Source organism: Pediculus humanus, genomic scaffold (assembly GCF_000006295.1).
Source record: "Pediculus humanus corporis 1103172107383 genomic scaffold, whole genome shotgun sequence".
Lineage (NCBI taxonomy): Eukaryota > Metazoa > Arthropoda > Insecta > Psocodea > Pediculidae > Pediculus > Pediculus humanus.
In genome coordinates this window covers 309,828-317,940 of record NW_002987010.1, presented here as the reverse complement: position 1 = coordinate 317,940, position 8,113 = coordinate 309,828, and positions in this window count along the sequence as shown.

Sequence of the window (8,113 nt, the reverse complement as noted above, 5' to 3'; positions counted from 1 at the left end):
CACTCGTTTCATATAAAAAAAAATTATAAAAATTATAAATAATTTACAGTCGGAGTGAAAAATTAATTAATAATAATAATAATAATAATAATAATAATATTAATAATAATATGACATGATACGCCGCATACGTACGGAAAAAAAAAATGTCTGAACAAAAACAAACGGATCGGGTTCGGATCAACGATTTTCACAAATTTTCATTTTTTTTTCACGGTATTGTCGTTATCAAAATTTTAAATTCGATAACCTTCACGCATCATCATCATCATCATCATCGTAGTCGCTATTGTTATTATTATTATCATCATCATATTTTTCTCCTTCGTTAATAAAAAAATATTATTATTATTATTATAATAAAAGCCAAAAACATTTTTTTTAATTTTCTACATTTTCAGCTTTTAAATTATTAATCGAATATTATTATTATTATCATCGCGACGTTATCAATACATACATAAGATTTATTTATTTATTAATTTATCTATCACCGTAATTTTTAATAATAATAATAATAATAAATAAAATTTGATATTTACCCGGATGAAAAAAATTTGTTCCAACGTTTGTTGTTGATGATAATAATCCTTTTGATAAATAATAATAATAATAATTTATTTTTCCGGCGTTATTGTATATTTAACTATCATCATCATCATCATCATCATCACAACAATCATATATAAATATATATATAATAAATCCGAATTTAAATTCTTATCACTTTCGCACAAAATTCACTTCGCGTTTTTATTTATGTTATTTTTCCGACGAAATAAATAAATTAATAAATAATAAATAATAATAATGATGATAAAATCACTTTTTGAGCATTAGGATCGTGCGCGAAATAAATACAAAAAATGGTTTTTTTACGCGCATAATAATAATAATAATTTCACTTTAATATATATAAATAAATAAAAACACGTGATTTTTTTGTTTATATTATTATTATCATTAATATCGTATCGATATTTATTTAAGTACCAACACAAACATAAACACATCAATAATACACATGCGAACTTAATTGCGTTGTTGTTATTATTATTATTGTTAAATCCGAATTATTTATAACAAAATTTTTTTTGACACTTTTTATTATATTAAATTTTTTTTTTTATATAAAGTCGTAGCGTCGGAGATTACGTTAAATTTTTATCGTTTTATTTAAAACGATCGATTGATCGATCGATCGATGGAGAAATCGTACCTGATTTTTACCGGATCGATTCAAGTTCCGAACCGTTTTTTCTCATATTTTTTTTAAATTTAACTTTTAACAATTAAAGATTGATATGGTTGTAGATCTTCCGTTCCGATGCGCGAATTGATATTATTTCCGGTAACTTTTTTTAAAAAAAAAAATTTCTTTTTGTAACGATTTACGATTTTGTTTCATTTAACGCGTTGTCTATTTATCGCGAAAGGTTTTTCCACAATACAAACACGCGCGTAAAAAAAAAACGAAAAACGAAAAAAAACGAAACGAAAAAATTATATGCACTTTTTTTTTTATTGTTGTTGTTTGTTGTTGTTATTATTATTTTAATAGTAATTGTTACGATTAACAGCAGTTATTACTACACTACTACTACTACTACTACTACTAAACTATGATTATTATTATTATTATTTGTGTACTAATAACAACAAATCATTATGAACCGATTATCCGTTTAATACAATGTCCTATCTAAGCCGAACTTGGTATCTTAATGGCGAGGTACATAACAACTTAAGTGGACGTAATGTCTATAATTTTTTACTTTCCAAGGTAACCGATAGTTTCGCTATTATCGCTTAGTTCAAAAACCGCCCGCTAGTTACCGACTGCTACAGGTAGGCGGGAATTGAAATTTTTTCAAAGTAAATATTTACAAAAAGACTAAGTTGCATATTGAAATAACTAACGTTATTAAATTCATTTTAAAAAAAAAGTTATTTTTTTAAATATCCGTTGTTTTATTATCGTTAATAACCCATTACATTTTTGTTTTTAGCATTTGTTTAAAGCCATCATTTAAAAAAAAATTAATATCAATTATTAATTTTTTTATTTATGTTTAGGTTATGTAAAAAATTTTTTCACGATCGAAAAATATAAAATTATTAACTGTTGTTATAAAATAACGAAAAGTTCGGGTTCTTTTTATAATTAAAACAAAAAAACAATAATTTTTGGTTTTAAAACTCATGTTTGCCATATTGAAAGACGTAATAAAAATTAATTATTTAATTTTGATTGGCTAACGTTTGGATCAATAAAAAAATTTGATTGGCGAATGAAAATTTAAAGAAAATTTCAACCAATGAAATTTATTTAATGGTGACAAAATCTGCGTCACGTTCGAACCGTAAAATATCCAAAGGGGTTGCTGCGGGTCGAATTCACATTTATCGTCATATTTTCCACGCTCGAAAGGTAAAATTCAAAACAAAAAAAAAGAAAAAATAAAATATACAAAATTCAGTTATTTTTTTTTTCATTCCAGATTCGTTGAATTATTATTATTATTTTTTTTTACCGTAAAAAGTTCGTTAAAAATCCGAGAAAAAAAATGAATGGGCGAAAAAAAAATTTGAATTCATTAAAATACGTAAGCGCGGTTTTTCTTTTTTTGTTGTGCATGTTTGTGTGACATTTCATATCAATCATAAATTAAATTATTAATTAAGTTGTTAAATTTTAAATGAAGGTATAAGAAAATTTTTTTTAACATTTGTGTTTTAAATTGTTAATTTTTATTTCCCGGATGAAATCAGTTGACTGAAACATCTGTAAAACTTTAAAAAAAAAAAAAAAATGGACGTAACAATAGACACAAATCCATCACGTTTATTAAAAAAAAAAAAATTGTAAATATTTATACAAGAGTTACGATTTGTTACTCATTTTTTTTTTCGCCTCGAAGCGATGATAATTGAGGCTTTCGGGTTGAAAAAAACAAATTTGTTGAGTGTTTTCATTTTTTTTTTTTTGTTATATTAAAAATTCTAAAACGTCCGGGGCCTTAGATAAAAAAAACACGATAATCATTTAACTTATTCTTATCGTAATAATAATAATAATAAATTCTATAAGAACATCATCGAACATCATCGAACAACATCGTCGATAATATCTGTCACACTTAATTTTCATCTCAACCCTCCCCTTTAATCCCTTTTAAATCATCCCTATTTATCCCTTTTCAATTAAATTTTTTCATTAAAACAAATAAAACGAAATCGTTAACATTTTCTTTGTTTTTTTTTTTTAAACTTAAATAAAAAGATTTCCCCTCCTTCCCTCCCCCCGTTTGAAAAATTATTTCCTTTACTACTTAAATAAAATGGCGTGGAATCCATTAAAAAAAAAAAATTATTAATTAATTCCTCGTAATAATTAATATAACGATTCCAAACAAAAAAACGCTTTTAAAAAACAATTTACAAAAAAAAAAAATTAAATCCGATAAAATAATAATAATAATAATAATAAAAGCAAAAAAAAATCAGGCACGTACCAAAAAAAAAAAGAAATTTTTTTTTGTTATTGTTTTAATGACCTAATAATAAACCTTGAACTCTAAAAAAAGTAATCATTCAACACCGGAAAAATCAGAGTAATTAATTAATTAATTAATTAATTCAAACGAGGCGAATTTAAAATCGTAATATTAACATAAATCAATATCGATAATCGATAAATCGATCGATAATCAATATATAAAAATTAATCCGACGTATATTAATAATTTGATAAAAATAATTACGAACTTCAACATCGGCGTCATAATCAAAATCAATTTTTTTTTATAAAAATGATTCACCGATCGATACCCGAAAGTGAGTGTAATAATAATAATAATAAAATTGAGGAGCGCGCACGTGCACACGCACACGTGAAAACCTTGGAAAATTTTTTATACGTGAATCTTAAGTAATTTAGCCAAAGGTATTGCCAACAATGGTCTGTCACTACATCCATCATATGATAAATCGATTGAATTTTTTTTTTTTTAACGGCAAATATTATTCACGTTTTCATCAGCCTCCAAGGATTTTTAATCAAATTTAGTCAATTGTATTCAAAGAAAGAAAGAAAAAAAAGAAAAACCGGTTTCGAAATTTTCTTCTAATCGACACGCAAAACAAAAAAACCGCGAAAATTTTGATATTAAAACGAGTAAGACCGAATCGCCATCAACATCATCATCCCTACCGTCGCCATCATCATCATCAACAATCTTAACCCCCCAAAAAATAACCGATTAAAGAAAAAAGAAAATCAGGTAAAATTTATATCATTTAATAATAATAAAATCTATGGCGTCTGTACAATCGCTCTACTAAAATTTTTTTTTTGTTATTTACTACCAAGAAGAGCTTTGACCCATCAGGTTTTTATTCCTTTTAATACTCCCACAGACTTTCGGAATGATCATCATCATCATCATCATCATCTGAGATTTAAAATCATCTCGAAAAAAAAAAAAATCGAGTCCCCTGTAATTTTGTAACATCAATAATTCCAAGTAAATCCGGATCTGAATATGGATGCTCACGCCTTTCCTTAGATTTTCCCGCCCATCCAGAAATTTTTTGAATTTACACGTACTAACGTTGTTTAATTTTTTTTTTTTTTTTTTTTTTTTTTACTTCGGGATAATAAATGATTAGGTTAATAATAAAAAAAGAAAAAACGACCTTGAAAATTTTATGTCAGTGACAAAATATTATTATTATTATTTTTTTTTTTAATGGTCAAGGTAGTAAAGAATTTTCCGTTTTATTAAAACCTACTTAAACATAAATCCCAATTTTTTTTTTTTGTTTTCTTCTGCTTTTTTTTGGTATGATTACGACGATATTGAATTCCCTTTTGTACGTATCAGGTAAAAAACATTACAAAAAAAAAATTGATTTATGCTACCATTATTTATAGCACATAAATATTATTTCGACAAAAAATAGTTTTAATTATATAGTCTAATAAAAAAAAATTTTCCTTTTTTTTTTTTTTTATTAACGATTTCGATGCAAAATGTAACTATTATTATTATTATTATTATTATTATTATTATTATTATTTATGTTTAATGACTTTATAAATTTAATTTATATATTTTTTTTTAACCCTTAGACGAGAAAACAAAAAGAAAAACTTTTCAATTTGGTTTTTCCCTTCGGATTTGTATTTCTCCCTCCTTTCCCCTACCTCCTCCCCACTCCTCCACGCCTCCCTCTCATCCATTACCGCGTCACGTGTTTTGTTATCAAATTGATATTACTCTCTCATTATCACTCCCTCCCTCCCTCAAAAATGGTAATAAATTTTTTTTATTGTAAATGAATCGTTAATTAAATAACACTTGTTTTTACTTTTAAAAAAAAATATGGAGGAAATCAAATCGTTCGATTTTTTTCTCGTTGCCAACATTGAAAAAAAAAAAATTCATGATAATACCAATTGGATTTATTCGCGTTTTATTAAATCCTTTTAATTTTTTTTTCTCCTTTTTCCACGACCTTTTTACGTCTTTATAACCACACATTTTCCTTTTCGCATTCGTTTCCATAGAGTATTTAAATTGATATTAATAATAATAATAATTTTTATTTATTTATTTTTTACACTCGAGGAGACATTTTAATGTCCTCTTTCACGTTTCCATGATTTTAAATTTATCATCATCATCATCATCGTGTGTTTAACAATGGCATATACAATTGTTGTAACCATCATTTTTGTTTTTTTTTTTTTTTTGCTTATTTGAATTCAGTGTTTTGTGTCAATACGACAATTGTAAGGTCAAATGTGTTTGTGTTTGTGTTTGTCGACTGTGTTGAAACGCATGAAAACATCGCGTTTACATGTTATAAAAATTTATAAAAAAAAACTAAAATGCGCGCACGCATAAACGTTTATGTGAATGATGACGTAAAAAAAAAAAAAAAAAATTTTTTTAATAATAAAAAACGATGCAGGACCGTAGCAAGCAAAGCAATGCGAAAAAAAAATTTAAATTTCTAATATGCCGAATAATGTTTATCGGTCATGCACTGATTATCCTCAAAATAAAAATAAATAAATAAATAAAATTTTTATAAAAATCTTATTGACACGAAATCAAAAACGATTTTCTCTCCCTCCCGCCACTTCCCCGAGTATTTAATTTAATTTTTTTTTTTGGGGGGAAGGGGTGTAAAATCAAACAAAATGAAATATTTAATTATTTTCTAAACCGACACGATCCGCCATTTTAAATAAAATAAAATATATATAACAGTTGCGATATGTAAAACCTTCATCGATTTCCTCTTTTATCGTTTAAATTCAACAAACCGGAAGTCTTCCTCTGTTCGATCAATCAAAACGGAAACATAACGAATAATTTTCATTCAAAATTTTTTTTTTTTTTTGGAAATAAAAATATTTTAAACCTTCCAGAAAAGGAAACAAAACATAAAACGGAAGTGAAAATTTATGACGAGTATTAAAAATCATTAATTTAACAAAAGTTTTCGCAACTGTCATAGAGTAAATAAATATCAATACTCCATATTTTATTTTAAAAAACAAAATGTATAATTAATCAGGAGTCGATTTTTTTCTAAAAAAACACCCTTTAAAAAAAACGGGTAAGAAAACACACCCCCATCGTACCCTTAAAATTTTTATAGTTAAAAATCGCTGAAAAATTAATTAAATCTCCCTCTCCCCCCTCTTCCCCGAGAAAAAAATAAACCGAACCTTTTTTTTTTTTTAATAAAAATTTCACACTTTAAAAGGAAAAAGTTTAAGAAATAATAATTTAAGGTATCGATTCGAGAAAACGTGAAAAATCGTTCGAGCATAAAAATAAATTAAAATTTCACCGCCTTCTTCGATTCGTCTCCATTATTATTATTATTATTATTATTATTATTATTATTATTATTATTATTATTATTATTATTATTATTATTATTATTATTATTAAATTTGCAATAAAAAAATAAAAAAAATTGTCCTTTACCTGAATCGTAAGAATATAAATAACGATGGATGATCATTGCTTAATTTGTTTTCTTTGTTTTCTTTTATAGCTCTTCCTCCTCCTCCTCTCTCTCTCTCTCTCTTCCTCTCCCCCTCTCCAAGGACGCGTTCAATTGTCCAAAGGCGATTGTGTAATTAATGTCATCATCTGGTAAGAGAAGAAAAAAAAAAAAAGGTTTTTCAGTTTTTATTTTAAAAAAAGAAAAAATTTCGTGTTTAATTAACTGCCCTAAAGCATTTTTTTGAAAAAAAAAAAAAAAAACGAAACGAAAACTACAAATTTCTTTGCCTAAAGGATATAGATCAAGTAAACTATGGACAGGGGTCTACAAAATTAAATAAAATATTTATTATATCGTACCTGAATTCATTTGAATGAAACCTTTTTTTTTAAAAAAAATATTTAATCACCCCTAAAGTCAAACCTTTCAGTTTAAAAAAAAAAAAAAAATTTTTTTGACGTGTACTTTTTGACTCGTTTATTTTTCTTTCTTTTTTAAACCTTAACTACCTTAACAAAAAAAATATTGATAATAATAATAATAATAAAAAACCTTATCATTAAAGTATTTATTTTATTTTAAATAGTAAAAATATAATACCGCAGTGATAAAATATAATTCGAGGTACGATTTGATGATAACAAAATTTTTTATTGATTTTTAGGAGGAGAGGGCTCTGTTGAATCAAGGTACGAATGAGGAGGGGAGGGGAGGGGGAGAAAAAACAAAAAAAAATTTCATTTTAAAAAAAACGCAAAAAAAAAAAAAAATTAGGTACGAGGTAATGAGGGAGGGTTGATGTTTCTTAGTTTTACCGCTTGAGGCTTCGTCGGCGCCACTGGGCGGGGTTGAAGGCTTTTTTTTTTTTTTTTTTTTTACTACAAAAAAGGTTACAATGATTTTGAGGTTTTTTTTATATATATATAAAAAAATTTTTTTTTTTTTTTTTAACTTTTTTGGGCCTAATTTTTACGTTATTCCGCTCCGAGGTTGATTTCGGTCGTAACTTGTAATTATTCCGCTTGTACGCGGGGATTCTTCGGCTTTTGGTAGTCATTAGTGCAGAACTCCACTCTTTATT